This window comes from Xenopus laevis, chromosome 5S (assembly GCF_017654675.1).
Source record: "Xenopus laevis strain J_2021 chromosome 5S, Xenopus_laevis_v10.1, whole genome shotgun sequence".
Classification (NCBI taxonomy): domain Eukaryota; kingdom Metazoa; phylum Chordata; class Amphibia; order Anura; family Pipidae; genus Xenopus; species Xenopus laevis.
The window spans coordinates 84,009,046-84,035,617 of NC_054380.1; the positions used below are offsets into that span (position 1 = coordinate 84,009,046).

The following is a 26,572-nucleotide window of genomic DNA, read 5'->3' on the forward strand; positions in this document are numbered from 1 at the left end:
AGGAAGGCATAATTACAGATTTGTTTGTATGTAAAATTAAGGTGCCAATAGGGCTTAACCCAATATAATAATTGTAGTAAAATAACTGACCAGCATGCCAAGCTGATGTCATCTTGACTTTTGCCTACCTGGTAAAGGTGTTTTCATCTAAAATTGCAGAGAACTGACACATTACACCAGTAGCGGAGAAGGAGTACATACAGCTAAACTATAAATGTATTTCTCCTTACCGCAACCTCATAGATTCATAAAAAAAGGTATGGGAGACATATTTGAGAATGTAATTTGTAATTGATAATATAGGTTTGTATCATATTTCTGAAAAATTTTGCAGAAGTCTTCTTGTTTCTTTAAATATAGGCTTGCCGTATATACAGTATGTAATGGTGCATTCTAATTTAAATGCTCACTATGGCACAAAAAAGATGATTTTCTTACAAATGAAATGTTTCATATTGCTGTTAATAGTTGGGCATGGCTGGATTTCTGGGCTACTGCACATTGAAAGATGTGGATGAGAAATAATACAGAGGGTGAAGATATATGTAAATAATTTAGGTTCCAATATGTTATGAAATGTAGTAGAAAACAGAAACAGAAAAACTGTTTTATTTAAATGACCAAATGAAAATTGAAAAATTCAACATTTCCAGTATGCCCTACACTGGCAGTAAGGAATCCTGAGCTGAACTCACTGTTATTAGTTACTGTATACAAAAAATGGTATTTCCATTTTGTGAGAATAGGGAATTTCTTCCTGTCAGAGATGCGTGAAATGATTCAACAAGTTTAAAATTTCTCTGAATTGTATTTGAAAAACAAAAACAACAACAACACTTTGGTGGTTTCAACTGAGAAGCAAAAGTAGTTACTATTTTAAAACCTTTTGAATACATTTTAAATGTCATGCTGCTAAAGCAAATGTTTCAGAAAACTCAGCCTAGCAACTAGCTAATTTCTTCTTTGAATATGAATACCCCCCATGGAAATTTATTTGTGAGGTTATTATTGATTTATTATTGGTCCACTAGGTCCACTAGGTCAGTCACTATGTTGATGTCAGTCACATTATAAAGACAAATCCCCTACCGCTCCTGGATAAACAACTAATGTACCCTTTCTATTGTAGGTAACACTTCAACATGTGATTCTGGTACAGACAGAGGCTCTTTATTATTTTTTCCTTTCATTACAAGATAGCATGTGGTTTTAGCATTTGAGTTAACATTTTATTTATTTGAATCTTTTTTTCTATTTTTAAATAAATGTTTTATGTTTAGAAATTTTTTTTCAATATCTGACTCATCTAGTCTTTTTTCCATATATAGATTTTACAACTTATATTTCAAAGGCAAAGACATATTAATTATTGAAAATTAAGCTACATGCAAGACCAATTCAATTTTCTTTTCATTAGCATTGATATTTGATTACAGAAATTAACATCATACAGAGTACAGCACATGATATAAGCGTATTGCAAATGGAAATGGAAACTTCTAATTTAAAGTAAATAAATTATAATTCATAAATACACCCCACTTATATAAAAAAAACTATTTGTGGCTCCTGTCCCATCATATACCACTAGATTGCTAGATTTTCTTTTTTGTGTACCAATGTATGCGGTAGTGAATTATATACTACTTTGGGTAAATTTTATTTATGGATTATACTTATATATTTAAATGTGATGATGACTTTTTGCAATAGCATATAGAATAGCAGGCTAGGTGACTGATGCATTTACCCATAAGGCAAGGTGCATTTACACTACTGAAATCTCCATCTGTCACTGATAGATGTTGCTGGACAAAATCTCCATACAACTGCCATATGTCACAGGGAGATGCATCCTTATTATGGGCCATGGAACAACTAATGAAGAGCTACAGCTCTAAAGAACTGAAAATTGCAGTGATCAGTAGCTTAGGTGTTCCATTTAAGGAGTCACCTGTAAAAATCAATTCTTATTTCTGAACTTTGGTCTGCAATTTACTAAAAATAAGCTTCAAGTTCATAATGTTTACCTTTCTGTAAACTGATGTCTGACTTGTTTTGTACACAAAATTATAGCATAATTGATTTTTGTATTCTAGAGCTTACACTCTATCTGACTTGCCAGAGGTCACAAAGAGCTAATATAGATATTGGTCCAAGCTTTCCTGGTTCAGAGTTTACCTTATTTTCCCTTTCTTTACCTTTGCATTATTTCTACCTATTCAATGTCATTTGACAATCACACCAACAGACAGAGGATATTTTAATAAAGGATTTTTAACTGGGACTATATGTCTTTTTTCAATAAATTGATTTGTGATTTAGAATTTGCTCATCTATTTTTGTGAAAGGAATATATATGACAGTGTATTTTATTTCACATGTAATCATGACACAGTAGAGGTTCAGATACTGTATTGCTCTTTTAATGTTCCGCTGTTTAACGTAAAATATAAGGGAGCAAATTCAATTCAACGAAAATAAGGTTTATCACATGAAAACTCATTTAATTTGAGATGCAATTCAATTCAGAAAAACGTATCTCACGGTGTGTCATGTGAAAACTCTATTGAAGTCTGACTATGAAGATTTTCATTCATCCAGGTCATGGTATATCTAGTGCCATTGTGATTGGATTAGTGGAAGAGTTTATATGCTGAGAACTTCCCACACCAGTCAGTTGAACTGAAGAAGCTGCTCGGATGAGTAGTGAAACGTCTTCATTGATTACTCAGCAAGTCCAGTTGTTTTTAGATTTACCTACACTAGATATCTATTGAAGTCTAAGGGAAAAAACTGGAAGTGAATTAGGAGAAACGTTTTTCTCCTCTCATCCTTGAGTTTGCATGTGATAAACCATTTCGCACTGGATTGAATCTTGCCCAAAGTGCTGCAATATTTTTAATTTCTATGGCAAAATGAGGTACATTCATTAATGTAACAGAGAACTAAATATAAAATAGACTAGAAAACATACAATTTAATTCTGCCTGCATTAAGGAAAAGAAAACATGGACAATTATAACTTAAAAATGGCATTGGACAAACATGGTAAAACATCCTATGGAAAAAAAACTTTTTTCTTTCTATTTAATTAATGTTTGCCAGTTACACTCTTTGTCAGTTATAATGTACAGGTGGGTTAATTTTTCCAATTGACTCGCTATATTGGTTTTAATCGTAATTAATGATCTTGTGAGTATCTGACTGTAGTTTGAATAGGCTACGGCAAAAAAGAGGGGTTGTGGGTGCACTCCTAAGGCCATATAAAAACATATTTAAGTACAATAATCCCCTGTCTAAATAATTCAATGAATATACAAGTGCATGTATTTAAAAAAGAAAAACAGGATTTTTTGTTACAAAGTTATGATCATAAAGTTGATAAGCCACCATACCACGTCAAGATAAACCCCATACGGTGGTCCCTAATTTGTTTACCTGTAATCAAAATATAAAAGGTCATATACCTCTCTGCTTAACAGCATTAATTGGAGTAAAAATCTCCTGAGGCTTGGTTTCAATCTGTGGACTAGATCCTCCCCCATCACCTGCATATGCGGCTTTTAAAAGGGAGACTGCCCAAACCAATGCCCATAATAAAGGCAAAGTAAAGTTGTATATATATAGGTGCACTCTTGTGTGTGTATATGTGTGAGTATAAGCATAAGTACAGGTGAGGGTATAGATGTGAACAGAAAATGAAAAATGAAGAGCTAAATGAGAAGTGTAATTGGTGTAGTGTATGTGAATTAGTGCAGAGGTGTTATCTAGTGATAAGTGCAGCAGATATAATGAGTGTCTCACAGGTGTTGGTGTGGGCAGTCTCCCTTTTTAAAAACATGCACTTGTATATTCATGGAATTATTTAGACAGGGGATTATTGTACTTAAATATGTTTTTATATGGCCTTAGGAGTGCACCCACAATCCTTTTTTGAATATGCTAGGAGCCTTAGAATGTAGGTTCCATTGGGACAGGTACCAGGTTGTAAAACTGCTGCATAGGAAACTATACAAAGGAAATAAAAAAATTACTCAATGTATCAGTAGCTCCTATTCTACAATGAGAGCAGTTGCTATAATATTACATCATATTTTAACTGAAAACATGGCACACACATATATATATATATATATATATATATATATATATATATATATGCCAGCTAGTCAATCCTATTTTTTAATCTTATAGTTTATTACATTTACATTCAGCAAAACTAATAGTATACTTAGAGGCCCATGTCTCAAAGGTCAAATTTCAAATTTATATGAATTTTCTTTTAGTCTAATAAATTCGAATATATGTACTCACAATTGGACTGGGAGTTATTTAAGAAAAAAAATTAGGGGTAGATTTACTATGGGTCGAATTTCGAAGTTAAAAAAACGTTGAAATTCGAACCTCAAATTAAAATCCTTCGACTTCGAATATTGTAACAGGGCCAGCCCAGGCAGTCACCCTAGGTAGCCTGGCTGGTCCGAGCATCCAACAATCATGCACTTCATGTGCAAAAAACCATGAGTGCATGCGCGGAAAAACCCCCCTCTTGAAAAAAATTAATGCCACAAAAAGGAGGATGGCACACACTGGGCAGAGTGGCAATCAGGGACCGGACTAGGGGGTAGGAGAGACAGAGAAGGTGTGTGCCTGGCACCCCCAAGCTTTGCACCCTAGGCACATGCCTACTCCTAGTTCTGGCCCTGATGTCTAATATTCAATCAAATAATCCAGACCCGAAAATTCGAATTGTAAGAATCAAGTTTTTCTGGATGTCTGGAAGGTAATTAACATTTTCAAATGGTTCAATGGACTTCTGCCATTGACTTGTAAATGAACCCGACAGGTTTCAGGTGGCGAATATTTTAATTAGAACTGTTTTCATGGTTGAGATGTGATAAATCTCACATTTAAATTTACATTCAAATGTGTGAAATTTGACAATTTCTATTTACTATTCGACCCTTAATTAATCTGCCCCACCATGTTATATGACAATTTTATAACATGTACACTCATTTATTCCAGCAAACCAAATGCATTATTATTAATTTGATTCAACATTGCTATTTCACAGCATCAGAAAATGTTTTCAAAAATTACTTTTTTCTGTTGCAAAAATATTTATCTTCTGAAAAAATAAAAGTGATTTATCTGCTACCTGCTATTAATGGCTCATCATAAGTGACTGATTTAGTCTGGTACCATTAGCTGACCTTTATGTCAAAAAAACAACTAAAAATGTAGTTGAATTTATATGCTCTATCAAATGATAAAGAAGATTGAAAGGAGTCTGTTAGCATACTTCGTGAAAGGAAAAAAATAAAAGGAGCTGGAATGTCATATAACCTGTGTTTTAGTGCACTTAAACAAAATATATCATTTTGCTCTAATTATAGTGATTTTAATTCTACTTCTGAATAATGTGTACTAAAGGGTCAAATGTAAGGTAAAACTCCATGTAGTTGGATGAGCACAATTCCAGGACCTTTAAAAAAATCCTTAAAAAGTATCAACCTTTAATTTGTTTAAACAGTTCACTTATTATTTGTACCAAAACTTATAGGGGCATTCTAAATTTTGTAATTTTAAAATTAAAAACAATACAGTACATGTGGTCCAGAAATATCTACTCAAGGTACACCCAAACTCACGTAGCTGAAGATGGAAAGAAAAGGAAACCATTGTGACACACGTCATTTATAAAACGCTCACATACATACAGGATAGTATGTATATTTAATATACTTAATATACAGAACTAGCATTTAGTGGTTATTTTATGACCTGATAAGGTTAACAGTGAGATTAATATAAGAGAAACAATGCAAATAAAATGATGATTGACTCACATCTGTAGAAATAAGTCAAATTACCTGGACTTGTTGTATTTTTTTTCTTGAAGATTTTTCACCAGTCCAACTGGCTTTGTCAATTCAGAATGACTTGTAAATATGATCTTTCTTAAATAAATACACTGGAATGTTGCTCTTCATGTGCTTTGGGGTTGGGTATTTTGGTTAAACCAGTTGCTGCCCCAGTGTGTTGCTGGGTTTAAAGCAGACAAGGATGTTGAGTTTATTAAAAATGCTTCTATGTTTTTCCAACACTCCAGCTACATATGAGAGAACCAAGTTCTTTTGCCTGTCCTGTTTTCCACCTTCACCGGTAGTCTTGGTGTTATTGCTTCTCTTTCTACCGGTTTTAACAAAGGCCCAATTTGGATACCCAATTGTCTTCAGGGCCCCTCTGAGATGTTCCTCAGATCTTGTCTGCTCTATGATGTAGGGTTTTGATAACCCCCATTTTACGATCTAGTGGATGGTGGTAGTCAAATAGCAGGTGCTGCTCTGTGTGGGTTGATTCCTGTAGACCTCTATTTCCAGCTTTCCATCCTTTCTGACTCTTACCAAAAAGTAGTCCAAAAAAGCCAGCGTGTTATCTTGCACATCTTCCTGTGTATACCTGATGTTGTGGTCCACTGTGTTGATGTGTTCAGTGAAAGTCTGCACCTCCTGTGTGTGTATTTTAACCCAGATGTGATCCATACCTCAGAACCAATGAATGGGAGTGATTCCTTTGATTGTATTTATTCCAGAGAGATCTTAATTACAACTCATTCTGAATTGAGAAAGCCAAGTTGGATGACTGGTGAAATGTCTTCAAGAAAAAACAACACAGCAAGTCGAGCGGATTTTACTTATTTCTACAGATATACCATGACCTGGATGAATGAGAATCTTCACAAGCAGATCATCGACTCTAGTGATTATTGACTCCAGTGATCATTGACAGATGTGGTTTCTGTAAAATGTAATCATTTAGCAAAAATAGGTCAACTTCACACATCACTACTAGTGAAAATGCATCCATTGACTCCAATGTGTTTGGTGAAATTTCTACAAAATTCCACCAACTGGCGATTTTTTTTTTTGAGAAGCAATACAGCGAAGTTGAGCTTGTAATAATCCACTCCATCATTTGCTTTGGAAATTGTCTTGGTTTGTAACATTTATTAATAAATTTTAATTGATAAGAAATACTAAACATATTCTCGTTTTAAATTAACTCTATTTTTAATTAGGACATAGTTATTTTACAGTTTGTGTTATATTTTTGATATCAATAGTTTTTTTCCCCCTCGAACTTCATTCTGGTTACCAGAAAAATAAGGGGAAAACAACGAACACATAAGGGTCAGTGCATATTTAGCATATTGTGTGCAGGTGAAATGTGTATTGCATTGTAGGGCATTGTAAATCAATAAAGTAAAAAAACACAATGCTGTTTATAGTAAACCAAATACTTTTTTTTTTATTTTTTCAGTCAAGGAGTGAATATGATGATATGTAATCAAAGTTTTGTCATGTTGGGAGATTTTTATTTTTTATTTATCAGCTGCTTTACTAGCAAAACAACTATTTTGCAAGAAAGAAAATAATAAATGCAACTTTCTGATGCTATGTTTTGTTCTATCATGCCTGTTTTTTTTTAAATGCCTGCACATTCAGAGAATGTTACTGATAATAATGGAGACAGGGAATGTGAATTTGTTTAAATATGAAGTTATTTCCTGGTTTGGTGCAATTACGTTTTGAGTTTAGAACTTCTTTAACTATAAAAGAAGAACTATAATCAAAATATTTCAGATAGTAAAATAAATTGTAATTTTAAACAATTGAAAAAGAAAGCCTTAACCAATTTGTTGCATTGGTGCACCTAGGACACATGCCAATGCATGGAATGGAAGAATAACTAGGATGAGTGGGAAATGTTTCAAGATAACAAAGCAAATCCAGTTGCATTTGACTTCTCACTTCTAGATACTATTTTGAAGATATTTCATTGGTGTGACTACTCTTCATAATTATTTTATTTGCCATTGTCATTGTTCAGAAATGTTTCATAACATGTTTGGGCTTAGTTCCTTGAAAACATATCAATTTAAACTTTACTAAATATCACATATGTATGAACATTAATCCATCTCTAGGAATTCTTCATTAAGCTTGAAATCAAACAAATCTACTCACAGTAAGGGGGTTATTTATTAAGTCTGAATTTATCTCAAGATTTTCTGCTACAAACTCCGATCAAATCTGCTCTGGTTTTTTACGCTTATTTATTATTACATTTTCCCAAAAATTTGCTTTGCAGAAAAAATCAAATTTTCATGAATTTTTTGGACTTTTTCATCTGGTTTTCACTATTTTTCGTAATTTTCACCCAAAAACTCCAAAAACTTCAGGGTATTGCCCCGAAAGCCAGCGCACATGAAAAAATCATTGGGACTTCTCCCATTGCAACCTCGACAGGTCTGAGAAGGCGGATTTTCAGACTCAGACTTTTCCATCCTCTGGGTTTAATAAATTCCAAAAAATGCGTGTTTTTTTAAAAGTCAGATTTTATAAAAAGAAAATCACAGATTTTTCGTGATTTTTGCATTCAGAGTTGTGGAAATAACCCCCTAAATGTTTAGTTTTATTATTACTTTTGCTTTGGAGGGAAAATGATTATTAAGGGATTTGTTTGACTTCTGTTAGATTGTACTTACAGTTCAATATTACCTTTTAAGTTATGGACATTGCAATGTCTGTACTGTATATAGAGATGAGAGTCTGACTTCAGACTGTCAGACAACAAAAGGCTTTTCATCTTAATTTGATGAGAGACACTTGCTCTTAGGGTGGGTTTTTGCATTTATTTTAGCATTTTTATTTTTGGGAACACTTCAGCCTGGGGATAGGTGTCAGTGGCATAATACCCATACCTACTGATCCCTATAAATACTAATATCTGCCCTTTGTGGTATTGGATGGATATGAAATCAATGTGCTCTTAGCTGTAAATTCTACATACATGAATGATGATATTGGTGCATTTACAAAATAGCATTCAAATAGTTTGAACGAATGCACACACACATCATTAGAACAATTACCATTTTCTCAATGCTTCCACGCAGCCTAGGATATATTAGAGGGAACTTTGCTAGAGATTCTGTTGGATTTCTTTTACCAGCAGAATATATTAAGAAAACAAAATAAATACATACCTGAACATATTAGCTATTCTTCTTATTCCAACTTGAAACTTTTTATGAGGATTACACAGTAATATCAAATACTTATACCTTATATTTGATACATTCATTATAAATATTTTTTTAGACTTTTGTGAGTATATGGGCTATTTTTATGGAAGTAATTTTGTGCATTGATATATGATTTTCGCTGCAAATTCGCACCTGACAAATTTATTCTCCCATCACTAATCGCAATATACATCATATGTAGTTATGTATCTAGGATAGAGAATGCAAACCATGGTTTTCCAATTTTAGTGCAAAACAAGTAAAGAATACCACTGTAGCATATCTAATGCTCATTTGGGCCTTTTTTTTCTGAAAATTGGGCAAATCTGCTCAGGTATAAAATTTCCCCGGTGGGTTTAAGTATTATACTAGGAACTTAAAATCTGTATAGGCAATAGGTACGTGTGTATATATACACATATATTATTTTTCAGACATACTTCTTAACTGACATATTATTATTGCCATTACAGGTCAGAATTGTGGAGGCTTAGTACAAGGTCCAAATGGGACAATAGAAAGTCCTGGATTTCCACATGGGTATCCAAATTATGCTAACTGCACTTGGATAATAATCACTGGAGAGCGGAACCGGATACAACTATCATTTCAAATTTTTGCTCTAGAAGAGGACTTGGATATTTTGTCAATTTATGATGGACAGCCACAGCAAGGCAATTTAAAAGTCAGGTAAGGTGACTTCAACTAATTACTATAAAAAGAATTATAAAAGGATGTAAATTAACCACTGGTTTCATGCTCTGCTAGTATGACCTCCAGTGAGTTTTATTTGTATTTAAGGATATAATGTAATTATATAATGTAATTAAGGTAGATACATTGCGCAGACAATGAAGGAATTTCATCGTAGGTTGCTTAATATTCAGTTATTCAATACATTTTCCCTTAAATCCAATTAGCATGTCCTGTGTATGTCCTATATATTATATATATATATATATATATATATATATATATATATATATATATATATATATATATATATATTGTAGAAAGGATCAGCACACACTGTATGTCAGGTGAAAAAATCTTGTCATTTATTGTGAAAATATCAACATAATCCGACGTTTCGGTCCCACCTGGGGACCTTTTTCAAGGTGGGACCGAAACGTCGGATTATGTTGATATTTTCACAATAAATGACAAGATTTTTTCACCTGACATACAGTGTGTGCTGATCCTTTCTACAATATATATACTTCAATTGATCTTGCACCACTGGAATTACCTTCGTCTGGAGTGCTGGTACTGAGGGAAAAAAAAAATATATATATATATATATATATATATATATATATATGTATATATATATATATCTTTTACACCTTCACAATCTCTCTCTTATTCTCTCTCTCTCTCTCTCTCTCTCTCTCTCTCTCTCTCTCTCTCTCTCTATGCGATATTTGTTCACATGTGTCATTGTCATATTTTGAAACCATATGTATGTATTTTTTATTGGATCTAATAAAATGGTCACTGAAAATTGTGCTGAACGGTGGCACTTTTAATTGCAATTTAATTTTACATTCACCATTAATTTAGAAACTTTTGTGGCACTTTTAATTGCAATTTAATTTTACATTCACCATTAATTTAGAAACTTTTTAATATGTGTAAGACTTTTGGCAGGGACTAAGTGATTGGTTCACTAACACTGAGATAAAGCTATGTGACTTCAGGAAATAAACATCTTAGTAATTGGTTAATTTTATTGTGATGGTATATGACAGCATCGTTGGTTAATCTCACCACCATTTTGCCATCTCAACACCACAGCAAAAATTCACTGCAAAAAATGTTGGCTGCAACAACCTGTGAGACAAAGTGCCTCTTTAATTCCATACATGGAGAGTGTTATGGATCTATGCTTAAATTAAAATATAATTTGCTTAATTTAAATCAATTTGCAGATTTGTACATTTTAAGTGACTAATTTGCATTGCTAATAAAACAATTTTGTGGAAAATTAATGTAAGGAGATAAAAGAAAAATGAAATAATAATGTTGAAGTGTTATTTATAATGACAAGGTAATAAATAAGGAGGATTTTTGAAGCACATTCCTACACAATTCAGCTTCAAAGATATGCAGATTCCTGAATGGAGGTTTCCTGCATTAAATCTTGTATTTACCCTATAAACAGTTCGGGGCATATTTATCAAGAGTCGAATTTAGAATTTGAAAAACTTTGAAATTTGAATTTAAAAAGACTGAACTCAAATTGAGTCAAATTTTTTTTCTGCCCAAATAGGTCCATTTTTGATCGAATAGGTCTGTATTCGGCCTAATTCGAATCGTACAAATAGAAGTAAAAGCATATTAGATTAAATTCGAATCAAAGTTTTTCCCCAAAAAAACCTTCATTTTTCAAAGTCCACCAATTGACTCCAAATAGGTTCTAGGAGGTCCACCATAGGCTAAAACAGCAATTCAGCAGGTTTTAGATGGTGAATGGTTGAAGTCGAATTTTAAAAAGACCGTACATGATAAATTTCGATATTCGAATTTTCGAATTGTTTTCAAATTCAAATCGAATTTGGACTATTTCCTAGTCCTAGTTGAAGTACACAAAAATTAGCTAGAAATACAAATTATTTAAATTCAAATTTTCCCTTTGATCTTTGATAAATCTGCCCCTTCTTGTTTGCAAGTTTAGCAGTTAGAGGGGTAATTCACCTTGCAATTACTTTTTTATTGTGGTGTACACATCAGAAAAAACAAATATCATTTATTTTTCAGTTTAGTAGTTGTGTATGTCCAAGAAGCCATCCAAGTCAAACGGGATTGCTTCTTTTCAATGTGAAACAATATCCCCTGCTATCTACCTGTAATGTCCTTCAATTTACTTATAAATATTAATCATGTCCCCCGTCTTATGTTGCTGCTAATTACCCTAGCAACCAGGGTGCTGATTTGAAAAATAATTTGAAAATGATTTTTAAATGAATAGTAGAGCCTGAACAATAATATACTGTACATATACTTACAGTCATTTTTTTGTTAGTGACCTTGTCAACCAAAAAAAGCATTTTCATTTGCAGTCTGGAGAGAGGTAGAATATACAGGCTTTTATAGGTTCAACTATAGGTCCAACTATAGCATACCAGTTCACTAAAACTGAAAATGAGGAACCCCAATGGAATCCCAACAGCACTTCAAATTTTAGCACATTCATGAACCACTTTCCTTGCTGTGAGGAATATTTTCATGTATAGTGGTAATAAGTGTATACATTTATCAATGTATGTACAATAGAACCCTCATTGTACATGGGACCAGAAAAAATGGTGTCAAATCTGGGAAAATGTATATTCAGAAAAATGCATTATGCATTTTATATTGATGTGACTACAATAAAGTAACAAATGAAGAAAAACTTGACACATCAGAAAGTGGTCAACTGTTTTAAGCAGTCATACATCATTTTGCTTTATGGAGTGTCAGACATCAGCAGCAACATTGAACTTAAACAAAGTGCTACTTAATTCTACCATATGTTTTTCTTTCAAAACTGCAAGAACATGTTATGTTATTGTGTAAACCCACGTATGATAATGATTATATAGATTAACACATATAAAAAGAATTTATTTGCTGAATAACTGCTGATAACCTATTCTGTGTATTCAATAAAGCACATACAATGTGTGTACATTAGATCATCTAAAGGGTTTTCTTTCTGTAGTTTGTTTTGCTTCATAAAGCAATTTACCATGTCATGCATGTTAATCCATTCCTGATCACGGTTGCTATAGGCTTTGTTTTCATAACCATTTTTCTTTATTGACAAGGCTGTAAGCTTTACTTCTGAGTTATATTTACTGAATGAGCGAAGTTCCTCTACTCTTATTGGTGTGTATTTTGTCAAACTGAACACAATGTCACTGAAAATGTAGGATTGCGTTGTTTCTGACACTCAGCCTCAAAATAATTTTTTTATTTATGCCTACTGACACTTGAAGGTGGCAGTCTTTTCAGATTTCCCCATCATCAATAGGCACCCGTTTTGGCCAATGGCTGTGTCTAGTGATGGGCGAATTTGCGCCGTTTCGCTTAATCGAAAAATTTGTGAATTTTGCACGAAATTCGCGAAACGGCACCGGCGTCTTCTTTTTGACGCCGACGCCTGTTTTTTTTTTGCCGCAAATTTTCGCGGGCATTTTGACTTGAAAACTCATTCTGCTTTCTCCATTAATAACCGTAACATACAGAATTATAGAATTCTCTTTATTCTTTAATGCCTTAAATATATACTTTAACTTTGAGCTAATAGATACTTGCATGAATTTCCTGATACGCAATAAATCATATTTTCTGTGCTGTAGCTCATGCTTGGTATTAATTTGAATTGACCTGTAAGGATTTATCTCAAATAAATGTCATCTTTCCACTTGCATGGTTAATTATTAGCATATAAACTGAAACTGCATACATATGTTGGTAATTCAGGGTAAATGCAGAATGAAATAAGCAAGCATATGATATAATGCAAATAGAACAATACATTATTACATTTCATTATTTAGTAATTATGTGTGTTGATTCCCAATCCCCCTTTGGAAATTGCGTTAATGCTTTATAGCTACTATATAAAACTTCTCCTTTATTCTCCTAATTAATTTATCCCTGCTCCATCTCAAATGAAACCTCGATCTATAAATTACCCTTCCCTCTACTCCATTCCTAACCCCCTCTTTAGTTCTACCCAACCAAGTTACTTTGTTGTTATGTATCCCTCTTTTTTTCCCTCCTTTTTTTACAGGTATGGGGTCTGTTATCCAGAATGCTTTGGACCTAAGATTTTCCAGATAACGTATCTTTCTGTAATGTGGATCCTCATACCTTTTAAATATTAAATAAACCCAGTAGGCTGATTTTGTTTCCAGTAAGGCATTAATTATATCTTAGTTTGTATCAAGTACAAGATACTATTAGTGATGGGCGAATTTATTGGCCAGGCGCGAATTCGCTGCGATTTTCTGAGTTTTACTGCTGGCAAATAAATTTGCAATATCAATGTTTTTTTTGACTCCAGCGACAATTCAGATGCCAGCAACAATTAAACATACACCCACTGACTTTAATGCACATCAAAATTAGGTTTTGTAAATTTTGTGGGAAATGTTTTGGCGAAGCAAAACGGGACATATTTGCCCATCTCTAAATACCATTTTATTATAACAGAGAGAAAGGAGATCCTTGGGGATGCCATCCCACTACTTCTTTATGTTTGGTTAAAAGTATCCAGTCAGACGAGCTGCAAGATTTTTTAACCAACTCATTCACTGGTTGTAATAAAACATCTATGCAAATGCCTTTATTGCATAATGCAAAGCCATAAAACAATAATATTAAAAAAGTGTTAATTTTAAGTGTTAACTTTTTAAAACCGCAACTTACTACCAAGGTCTGATTTTGTAACTTTTTATTGTCTGATTCCACAAGTTGAATTAGAACCTAAGTCATGCCTTTATTTAATAATGGATTTGCTATATATGTACTGGTTTTAGAGGCCCACATAACTAAAAACCCAGAGGTTATTAATTTCAATAACTTTTTTTTTTTTTGAGAAAAAAACGTCGTATAAGTTGTTTTAATTAACTTAAGAAAATCACTGACATTAGTTTCCCCTCATAAGCAAAATGAATGCTCATTATAACTTAGCATTTACAGCATATAATCAAGCACTGGGTCAGACTCAATTCAATGAAAAAAGGGTTTATCACGCAAAAAGTCATGGACGAGATTCAATTTGAGATGCAATTCAATTTGTGAAAACTCTATTGAAGTCTATGGGAAAAAAAACTGAAACTGAATTTGGAGAAAAGTTTTTTCTCCTCGTATTAAATATCTTCAATGACTTTTCACATTATAAATCGTTACAACTTTTTCTCACTGAATTGAATCTAGCCCATTGTGTTGCAGCACTTTTACGAAAGGTGCACATTTTAAGAAAGAGTTCAAACATAAGTAGAGCTCATCAGTAAGGGTGTGGGATCTGGGTGAACATGCCATAAACCTACAGCTTAAAGAGTAAAACAAACAATAATTTTGTCAGAAACTCAAAGACAAAAAGATGTTGTTAAAGAAATGTAAGCTTTCATTAAAAGAAAAGTAAGACACTTGCCAGCCTTGCACATTTTGTGTCCAAGTACTTTCTTCTGTTTGACTTAGTCTTTAAAAGGGGTTGGGAGATCTTAGCCACTATCTTGTGGTATCACTTGGGCTTCCCTTCCAAGGTCTGGACACGCAAACTCTCCCATTCTATAAGAGTGTAGTTTCTTAGGTTTTTTTAATTTCTTTTTCTGTTCCATCAAATATTTTTAGTATAAGCACATGCTTCTGGTAAATGTCCCCAGAATGACTATGGGAGAATAAGGATGCTTTGCTGTTGTGTTTTTACAGTTGGTCATAAGATAAATATATGTTTTCTACTAGTAGTACAGTACATCTAGCAGCCTTCTGAAAAAAAATATTTAAATTTTCCAGCATACTGTAGATTGTTGTTTAAGGGACTTTAAAGAAGTTAAGATGACTGTAAGGTCAACCCACCCCTATACACTTCCTTTTAACTCTGTTTGGGACTTTAACTTCTGTGTTTGCGATGTGTCCCAAATTAACCCTTTGATTTATGGGCCTCGGTGTAGACCATGGCTTTACATTTGAAGGACAATTCTAGTTTATGTTTCTAGTATTCTGTATACATAAATTAAAGTATACAGTATGCTATTTCTAACTGCTATAAGGCAGCTATACTATCATCCTTCTGCTTCTTGCCTTATTTCTTGAATTTTCAAATCAATACATCTGAATATTTCAACATATATTACAAGTGAACCTTACTTTATTGTTTTATTAACATGCAGGGATTCAGCAGTGTCAGAAGTATTGCCTGTGTAATGGAACAGAATAGTGCTAGATGTATAGTATATGTTTTTGAATTAAGTGTCAAGAAATGGGGCAACATTTGCTAAATATAAGTTGTGGGCAGCTGATGTTAGCAGTTACACTGTATATTTTTAGTTACAAATGACTATAGAGACTTACAGAAGAGTAATTATGCAACAGCGAAGGTCAGGGTACAGCCAAAAGGCAAAAATGCATTAGCATTTGAAAAGTAAGCAGTAAATAGTAAAGAGTGGTATACTAAATACATATACAAATTAAGAAGGGTTTCACAAGAGCCTATTAATAAAATAAATAATATATTCCCGTAATTGATCATAACAATCAAAACATAAAACACTTAAGTTGTTACAGATTTCTAATTCATTTGTCTGTTTTTTGGACAAAATTTTATTTTTTATTGATTTTTACATATTAACATAATTACATATACCCTTTGGAACATAAATGAGATATTGATTTATTAGTAATATTACTTGTAGGACTCCACTTCTTTGGCTTTGTATATATAGACTGAAGGTGTTAAGGGATTATTAAGATATAATAGATATTCCACTTTTTAGGAGCAATATATGGAGGATTTTTTGAGAGCTATTTACTGTAGTATTGTAGGATTTGGAAATAATAACACAGGATAGTAAGTCACTCCAGCATTCATAGCTCTGACGTGACTTACTATCTGGTAAGATAAAAGTTGATATTGCTATTTAGGAGCCCTCTTTTGAGTAAGTATAATGCAGGAATGGGATCCCTTATTCTAAAACCTTACCCAGAAAGCTCTTAATTAAGAGATGGCCATCTCCAATAAAGGCAATTGCAAGCAAATAATTCTAATATAAAAAATGTTTTTCTGTATATCTGTAATAATAAAATAGTACATTGTACTATGTGGAGGAACCCATATCATTTCAAAACAATTCTGTTTAGTTTACTTATTGTTTAAATGATGTTTAGCAGACTTGCTACTGCTGCTACTGACGTATTTACTAGATTTTTATTGTTACAATTGTAATTTAGATATTACAACTAAAGAAATAATGTGAATAACTGAATAAAGATGTGAATATCTGGTGCTATGTTCAGTTTTTTGTATAGAAAGGCTATGTAGCAGTTCTGTTACTTCATCAGTGTAAAAGAAATTTATGGATTTAGCTTTTGCTAAATTATAATTAAGAGGCTCCTACACCCAGGGCTTTATTTATTCTAGCCACTTCTTGGAAAGGTGCACTGCATCTGCTTACTGTCATACAAAATATATTATAATTCTTTATCATATGATAATACTGAATGTTTTCTAATTTTTTTTGAATAATTAAGATTTCAAGTAAAGAGTATTTTATCATTAGCACGCCATCATTCTCTCTTGGAAAGGAAAAAGAAGGTTAAGTCTCCATCATAGGGTGACAAAAACACCACTAACAAAAATTAGTACTCCCTAATCTTGTGTCATGTCTCTTGCAATGTATAATCATAATGGATCTTCAAAGCAGACAAGTGAACTTTTATCATGTCTATTTTGCCTCAAGAGCCTAGAAATTTTATGATATTTAATGATCCAAATTTTTCAACCTTGTACTGTACTGAACATAAAAATCAATTAGTCCCAGTTTGCGTCAGCACAATATCATTCAGTATTTAGATTTCAATTTTACTTAACTAACACTAAGATCAAGAAAACTGCATATTTAGGATTCTGTAGATTAAGTAGAGTTTATGTATTGGAATGAATCGCAATGCAGTTTTTTTTACTTACAAATTTTTTTCTAGTTCTTAGTTCTTAGAGTTAAAGATTGCCATACATTGGCAGATTAAAGATGCTGTTATCAGTTCTTTAGAACGATTCGGCATCTTATCTGCCAGTGTATGGGGGCTTCTGACGGGTCTCTCTGATCGATATCTGGACCACATCGGCTAGTTGACACGGTCCTCATCCCGTCAGAGCCCAGTCTCTTCATTGTAATCTGATTGTTCGGATTAACGGATAATATCGACCTGCCGTTGGTGGGCATATCAGGGAAAGATCTGCTAGTTTGGGGAGCCTCTTAATTATAATTTATCAAAAGCTAGAGCTTTTCTTAATCCATAAATCTAGTTTACACTTATCATGTATGGCCACCTTAACTCTAAATTTAATTTTGTAACATATTGTAGATAAGATGTCAGGAACAAATTAATTTCATATTGTAAGTACTTTATATTGTGCCCTTTAATGTCTTTAATACCTTTGCTGACTGCCACTTGTCTTTTCTCCTGCATGAAAAATATTTCAGAGCAGTTAATCAATATACACTGACTAATATGAACTCTTATTTAAAGTTCTTGTATGAAACTGTAGGCATCCTAATGGGTGATATGATCATTTTGTAATTAGTTTCCTGTTATCTCACTAGCAAAAAGAACTTATGTGGCTAAATACTGTATGGAATGGTGGGATCAATGGCCAGAATATATGCATACACTATATATTCTCTCTCTCTCTCTCTCTCTCTCTCTCTCTCTCTCTCTCTCTCTCTCTCTCTCTCTCTCTCTCTCTCTCTCTCTATAAATATAATTTACAGGTATGGGACATAAGGGCACATTTACTATTGGTCGAATATTGAGGGTTAATTAACCCTCGATATTCGACTATCGAAGTTAAATCCTTCGCATATCGAAGTTGAAGGATTTACAACTACTCGTTTGATCGAACGATTGAAGGAATAATTGTTCGTTCGATCGAATGATTAAATCCTTCGAATCGAGCAATTCGAAGGATTTTAATCCTTCGTTTAGAAATTTGCTAGAAAGCCGATGGGGACCTTCCCCATAGGCTAAAATTGATGCTCGGTAGGTTTTAGGTACTTTTAGGCAAAGTAGGAGCTCAAAGTTTTTTAAAGAGACAGTACTTCGACTATTGAATGGTCAAATAGTCGAACGATTCTTAGTTTGAATCGTTCGATTCAAAGTCGTAGTCGAAGGTCGAAGTAGCCAATTCGATGGTCGAAGTAGCCAAAAAAATACTTCGAAATTCAAAGTATTTTTTATTCTATTCCTTCACTCGAGTGAAGTAAATGTGCCCCTTATTGTATAATATAGTTTTGCTCCGGAATATTGATTTTTGAGTTATCTTTCAGGCACTTTACTATATGCACAGGTTTTTCTGTATTACTATCAGGCATTCTTTAAATCTGCTTAGCTGTGTTGTACAGCTCTTTTGCCAAAAAATAAAAATCTTACACTTTCTTTGTTAGGCTGATGAGGATATATAACATTGCTAAATGAAATATGCTACTGAAGGGTATTTATCTTTTTGACAGACGCAGAAAACAAATGGCAATTATGTTTAAGAATCCTTTGTTAAGAGTAATTTTCATCTATTGTGATTACAAATTTTCTGTAACACAGTAAATTAATTTTATTTCACTTCTAAGCCTCATTGTTCACTAATCAAAGCTCCCTGCTCAATTAGATACATTTATCATCTAACATTGATTGACTATTGAATCAGTCCAGCATGTAGTAGAGAGTATCTTTATAACATTATACAGGAAACTTTCTGTGCAGGGGGGTGATCAACACTTTCAGGGTTATACTATTATAATGATGCAGACTTTAGCATTAATAAATCACTAATATAATTAATATAAGAAAAAAATGTTGCCGAAAATGTACTTCATAGATGTCTTTCAAGGGTTCTATTAACAATGCATCATTTGACTTTTAAAGACTTTTTCTAGAAAGCCATTTATTATAGATCAATCACAGAATACTCTTTCCCAACCATAACCAACCTAACCATTGTATTGTTCTAAACGTCTCTTTCACAACTCATGTGCAGCATTCGCAAAGGAAGTTCACTGTTGATAAGCTTATTTATTTAAATAATAGTAGCATTTCTGAAGCAAACACAGCAGTTTTACCAGTGCAGGGCAAATTGTATTACTTATTTTACTTATTGGTATTACTTGAAATTTGTATTACAATTACATTTTTTTGATGTTACTGTTCCTTTAACTGGTAAAAGGGATGGAAGAGTTAAATTATGAGGAAAGACTGTGAAGGTTGGGGTTGTTTATTCTGGAGAAAAGATGTTTGCAAGGGGACATGATTACTCTTTACAATTATGTTAGAGGACATTATAGACCGATTTTTTTTTACATAGAAATGATCAAAGAATGAGAGGCCACCCCTTAAGACTATAGGGTCAGAACGTTCATTTGAAGATTAGGGTAGGTTGTTCTACATAGTGAGGGCAGTGAGGTTGTGGGATGTCCTGCTGGGTGATATTGTGATGGCAGATTCTTTTAATGTATTTAAAATATACTCGGATGACTTCTTGACCAAGAATAATATGCAAGGCTATTGTGATCTTAAGATCTACAGTACATTAGTCTGGGGGGCACAATTACTAACAATCAAATTGGGATTTTTTCAAGTATTTTGAGCAATTTGTGGTTTACCTATATTTATAAAAAAACAAAAAAACATTTCACATTTAGTAAGGGGCTGCACTCCACTAGAAATTGTCCAAAAAAACCCAAATTTTAGGAACAATTTGTATTTTTTACTGCATCGTTCAGAGCTTTTTTCCATTTCTATTATTTTTAATTGGAACTTTTATTGAATTCAATGACAGTCGTGGTTTTCGAGTTTAGTAGTGGTTTCAAAAACCTTTTAAAATCACAAAAATCTGACCTTTGATAAATAAGCCTCCACGTATTAGTATGTAGGTAGTTGTTTGAAGGTGTTGAAATTGATAGACTTTGGTCTTTTTTTCAACCCATATTAACTATGTTATTACAGTATGTGGTCATTCTAATGCTGTTTACAATATCTCAGTTAAAAACAGGCCTTTTATTTAAAGCAAAGCTGACTTCTGGGGGGGAATGTAATAAGAATAGCAAAGAGGAAAAAAGTTACACAAATAAAAGTTTGCATTTCGCACACTAAAATACTTCATTGGACGTTATTGCATTGTGAATGTTAATTGCAAATTGTGCACTTTTAAGGCATGCTTTAATCTTTGGAGCAAACTTAACCTTTTCAGTAAGAAGTTTCATTACATACACTGTGCACTGGAGCAAGCTTTTACATTTTGAAATATTTTCTTCCACTGTTGAAAGTGATCTCCAGGTTCACAAAACTTTATTACATTTGAGCAAAGGAAAAAGTGCTTGCATAGGAGCACCCATTTTGGCATTGCAAATATTTTTTCGTTACTGAATTTTATTACATTCCCCATTAGTGATGGGCAAATTTATTCGCCAGGCTCGAATTCGCGGCGAGAAAATTCGCGTCAAAAACGAGACGCCAGCGCCGTTTCGCGAATTTTTCGTCGCAAATTCGCCCATCACTATTCCCCATAAAAGCATTACTGCAATATTTCCATAATTTTCTTATTTAGTATACAAGGGTCAGCATTGCTAATAATTGTATTTGTTAGCCTCCTGTTTGCATATGTAAACTACACACCATTGATTTCCCTTTTTTCTCCCTCTCTGGTTCCCTGGTATTTGGGTATTCCTAGTTTAGAAAATCCTGATACTCATTGAACACAGGTAGGATTCTACAAAGTCAAGAGATATCCTGATGTGGGGATGATATTATTTTAAACAGTTGTAGTGTAAGAAGTGTTAATCACATGTCATTAATACAACTGTCAAGATAGATACAGGTATGGGATCCATTTTCCGGAAACCCGTTATCCAGAAAGTTCAGAATTACAGGAAGTCTGTCTCCCATAGACTTCATTATAGTCAAATAATTAAAATGTTTCTTTTTCTCTGTAATAATAAAACAGTAACCTGTACTTAATACAAACTACAATATAATTAATCCATATTAAAGGCAAAACCAGCCTATTGGGTTTATTTAATGTTTAAATGATTTTTTAGTAGAAATAAGGTACATAGATTTAAATCACGGATCCGGAAAACCCCAGGTCCCGAGCATTCTGGATAATGGGTTCCATACCCGTATATGCAAGTGATACATTACAATAAGAATATTTTCATTTCAGTTACACCAGCAAAACCAGCCTATTGGGTTTATTTAATGTTTAAATAATTTTTTAGTAGATCTAAGGTACAGAGATTTAAATCACGGATCCGGAAAACCCCAGGTCCCGAGCATTCTGGATAAGGGGTTCCATACCCGTATATGCAAGTGATACATTACAATAAGAATATTTTCATTTTTTCATGATCCGGAAAACCCAAGGTCCCGAGCATTCTGGATAATGGTTTCCATACCTGTATATGCAAGTGATACGTTACAATAAGAATATTTTAATTTCAGTTACACCAGCAAAACCAGCCTATTGGGTTTATTTAATGTTTAAATGATTTTTTAGTAGATCTAAAGTACAGAGATTTAAATCACGGATCCAGAAAACCCCAGGTCCTGAGCATTCTGGATAATGGGTTCCATACCTGTATATGCAAGTGATACGTTACAATAAGAATATTTTAATTTCAGTTACACCAGCAAAACCAGCCTATTGGGTTTATTTAATGTTTAAATGATTTTTTAGTAGATCTAAGGTACAGAGATTTAAATCACGGATCCAGAAAACCCCAGGTCCTGAGCATTCTGGATAATGGGTTCCATACCTGTATATGCAAGTGATACGTTACAATAAGAATATTTTAATTTCAGTTACACCAGCAAAACAGCCTATTGGGTTTATTTAATGTTTAAATTATTTTTTTAGTAGATCTAAGGTACAGAGATTTAAATCACGGATCCGGAAAACCCCAGGTCCCGAGCATTCTGGATAATGGGTTCCATACCCGTATATGCAAGTGATACATTACAATAAGAATATATTAATTTCAGTTACACTGTGGCTAATTTTCAAATTCCAGTACTAACTGAAATACTTTTAAATACCTTTTTATTATAGATTATCTCAAATCCCCAAAAAAATGTTGCCTTCAAACATGGTGCTTCACTTTCCTAGAAAGCCCCTTATTCTGAAACCCAAATAACCTCAGGTCCCAAGCATTATGGCTGATATATCCATACCTGTAACTAATATAAATAAGAAAATGCAAGAAAACTGAAACAGGCTTAGGGGATGATCCAGTATTGTATAAAAATAAGATCAGTAATTCAAAAGAGCATGACATGCAAATATGAAAACAAGTTTTCTCACAAGCTAAATAGCCCTTGCCAGCTGTTATAATTCAGAAGAAAGCTTGAAGTAAGCAATTTGTAAAAGACTTACAGTATTGAATAATATTATGGGTTGTCGTTGAACATTGTCATTTTGTGGCAAGTTATCAAGTCAACTTACATATCTTTAAAAAAGCTTTTAGATTGCTGGCAGAATGATGTTTAGAGTATGACAAATAAATATATGATGTAAAGGTCTCTCTATTTGTGTACCATTTAAATATGCACACAAATTGCAGTGGTCGCCAGATAAATGGAGCATTGATATACAAGATTGACATTGTACTGCTGCACTGTTCGACTTTCTGACTCTCTGATAATAGTTTAGACATTAGTTACTACATATGCCAATTCCCAAACTGACTTCACAGTCAAATTCATTCATCGTAAATAGTGATGAATGAATTTGAAGAGTTTAGCTTCAAGTAAAAATTTGAGAAACCACACATTTCACAAAACAGCCTAATTTTGCACAACCGTATTAGAGTGAATAGAAAGGCAAAATTACATTGTAGTTAAGGCGTGTTTAGCTCTGTAATAGCATATACATTGCCCTATATTGCTGCTATGCTTTATACAAAGAAAGACTCCCATGTTGCCAATTTCTTACAAACATGGGTCCAAATTGGAGATAATAATCAGATTTTTTTTAAACACCCTCAGGTACTGAAAAGTTAAATTAAAAATAATTAAAAAGATTTTGAACCTCAACATAGACACCATGGAGCAGATTTATCAAGGGTCGAATTAAGAGTTCATGGGAGTTTGAAAAAATTTCGACCCTTAATAAATTTGCCATCATGTGTCCCAAATGAAAAGTGGTCATAACGTGACCTCAAGAGATATTTAAAAAATTATCTTAGTTGTTACTCATCTAGAGTGGAGATGTCAGCCATGGTTTTTAACACTTAGGGGCCGATTCACTAACTTTGAGTGAAGGATTCGAAGTAAAAAAACTTCGAATTACGAAGTTTTTTTTGGGCTACTTCGACCATCGAATGGGCTACTTCGACCTTCGACTACGACTTCGAATCGAAGGATTCAAACTAAAAATCGTTTGACTATTCGAACATTCGATAGTCTAAGTACTGTCTCTTTAAAAAAAACTTCGACCCCCTAGTTCGGCATCTAAAAGCTACCGAAGTCAATGTTAGCCTATGGGGAAGGTCCCCATAGGCTTGGCTAACTTTTTTTGATCGAAGGATATTCCTTCGATCGTTGGATTTAAATCCTTCGAATCGTTCGATTCGAAGGATTTTATCGTTCGAATGAAGGAATAATCCTTTGATCGTTCGATCGCACTATCTGCGCTAAATCCTTCGACTTCGATATTCGAAGTCGAAGGATTCAATTCCTAGTCGAATATCGAGGGTTAATTAACCCTCGATATTCGACCCTTAGTGAATCAGCCCCTTAACTTCTAGGCTGGGCATCATCTGTTTAGACCAATGGCAATGTTTAGACCAATGGTGATGTTTGCAATGTTCAATTGCTGTGTTGTTGTTGTATTTACTTTTATAAACATTCTGTTATACTATTTCACACATCTTCTATTGCTTAACATAGGTGTAACATTCTGGCCTTTTTTAAATGCTGACTACATATATGAGAGCTTTAAATACATTAAGGGGCCGATTCACTAAGGGTCGAATTTCGAAGTAAAAAATACTTCGAAATTCGACCCTCGAATTGAAATCCTTCGACTTCGAATATCGAAGTCGAAGGATTTAGCGCTAAACGTTCGTTCGATCGATCGAAGGATTTTTCGTTCAATAGAACGATTAAATCCTTCGAATCGAACGATTCGAAGGATTTTAATCCAACGATCGAAGGAAAATCCTTGACTTCGGTAGGTTTTATCTGCCGAAGTAGGGGGTCGAAGTTTTTTTTAAAGGGAAAGTACTTCGACTATTGAATGGTCGAATAGTCGAACGATTTTTCGTTCGAATCGTTCGAATCGAAGTCGAAGGTCGTAGTCGAAGGTCGAAGTAGCCCATTCGATGGTCGAAGTACCCAAAAAATACTTCGAAATTCTAAGTATTTTTCATTCGAATCCTTCACTCGAGCTTAGTGAATCGGCCCCTAAGTATGTATAAACATGTTGTAATAATGTATTGACTGTAGCATTCCATTTTTAAATTACATTAGAGATCATGTGCATGAAGGACAGTGAAGGACAGTGCTGAATATCTATGTATAGAGAATATTCATGGAGCACCAGGGAACTTTACCTCCTTATTAAAATCTCATCTTTATTGTTTCCATCTAAAGACAAATTTGTATAAAGACACGCAGTACATTCTCATACAATACTCTTATTATATTAGATATTAAGCACTGTCTTCTGAGACTGTAGAATGCCAGTTTTTAGAATAAGCACTGACTCTTGATACTTTGACTGATATGATTGCAGGTGTCTCTGTAGTTTTTCTCAAGCCCTTGAGAGACAGACCACCACAAAAAAAATAATTGTGCTGTACAGTTTGCCAGGCAGCTTTTACAGATGGCTGCCAGACAGTCAAAAGGGAGACAGTATGAGCCTTGGGTTGCAGGCCAATGCAAGAAAAACATTTTCAAAGGTGCAGCAGCAGCAGCACACATAGCCAAAACTAGTGCAAAGTAGTCAATAAGAGATTATAGAGGAGGAGAACAAGGCAGTGTTGTGCAGAGGAGGATAGATCTTTAAAGATAGGAAGCTGCTCTCTGCTGTCAGCAATGGGTGTTTGAAAATCCCTACATTTTCCACAATGTTAGTAGATAACAACCCCCCATTTTCCTCTCTGTAGCCCTGAACACACATTGGTAGGGGGGCAAGCCAGCACCTCCAGAGGATACAGTGCCAATTCACTAGTCATGCCTTGACCCCTAGAAATCCATGTGGTTGTCTATAAAGATAGTATTGTTCACACTCTGGTCTGCTGCTGCCTTTAGAGGCAAAAAGAAATTGCTCCAAACATCCATCAGATCACCACCTCTACCTGCGCCGCTGCTGCTTGGCCCATGTCTCTGGTATATGTGGAGTTGTAGAGGAGGCCTCTGAAATAGTTGGTAGGTGGCAAAACTTCACCAGTTTTGAATAAAGAACCTTCTTATTTAGCACAGAACCCTCTCTGGCTGTGTACAAGGAATTCCCCCAGTTTTTCCTTGTGCCATGGGTCACGCAGGATGACCATACAGTAATCATTAGGGATCTCTGCATATCGGCAGCCCTGTAGAAGAGGTTCCCCTGATCAACCTCTTTCTGTCTGCCTTCTGTATCCATTACACCCTCATCATCCTGTTCTATGCTGTCTCATCCATGGACCATAGGTGGGGTGTGTGGGTGGCGTGTGCTTTGTCTCTGATCTCCCTGTTCTGCAAGTACATAGTCCTCCTCTCCTTTATCCTCTTTAT

At 33.9% G+C, this 26,572-nt stretch overlaps 1 protein-coding gene across 1 annotated transcript in view; it reads left to right on the forward strand.

Annotated features, from left to right (window-relative positions):
• Positions 1-9,575: 9,575 nt before the first annotated feature.
• LOC108717438 (CUB and sushi domain-containing protein 1) overlaps positions 9,576-26,572 on the forward strand; it is a 786,063-nt gene continuing 769,066 nt past the window's right edge. The window contains exon 1 of the mRNA XM_041564732.1: positions 9,576-9,787. The gene's annotated coding sequence lies outside the window, so the exon portion shown is untranslated. The remainder of the gene's footprint in view (positions 9,788-26,572) is intronic.